Raw genomic sequence first — 596 nt, 5'->3', positions numbered from 1 at the left:
CTCCTGTCCTCTGCTCTCCCCTCCTGTCCTACCCCCCCTCCTGTCCTCTGCTCCACCCTCCTGTCCTACTCTCACCTCCTGTCCTTAGCTCCCCCTCCTGTCCTCCTACTCCACCCTCCTGTCCTCTGCCCCACCCTCCTGTCCTACTCTCACCTCCTGTCCTACTCCCCCCTCCTGTCCTCTGCTCCCCCCTCCTGTCCTCTGCTCCACCCTCCTGTCCTCCTGCTCCACCCTCCTGTCCTCCTGCTCCACCCTCCTGTCCTCCACTCTGGTAGGATGGATTGGTGGGTTTGATGGGATGGAAATTCGCACGCGTCATGGTTGCTTGTGTTTGATTTCAGGAAATGAAACAATGAAATGAGGAAATGGCTCCAGCGTGACGGGACAGGAAAGCTTCATCCACCTGCTGTTGAAGTCTTCCTGTTCTCTCACTCAGATCGAAGCCTTCACTCGAAAACAAACCCAGCGATCATTAAATGTCATCATTACAGGGTTTGTTACACTTCCAACCTGGCACGCACTCATTTTTAAGCTTTTAAGAGGTAAGCGCCCAACACCGCCCACCAACGTGATGCTGAGCCCAGGCAGACCGAAAG

This window comes from Pundamilia nyererei, unplaced genomic scaffold (genome assembly GCF_000239375.1).
Source record: "Pundamilia nyererei isolate P.nyererei 1_Seehausen unplaced genomic scaffold, PunNye1.0 scaffold00139, whole genome shotgun sequence".
Classification (NCBI taxonomy): domain Eukaryota; kingdom Metazoa; phylum Chordata; class Actinopteri; order Cichliformes; family Cichlidae; genus Pundamilia; species Pundamilia nyererei.
The sequence above is the reverse complement of the archived record's forward strand: the minus strand, read 5'-3'. Positions refer to the sequence as shown.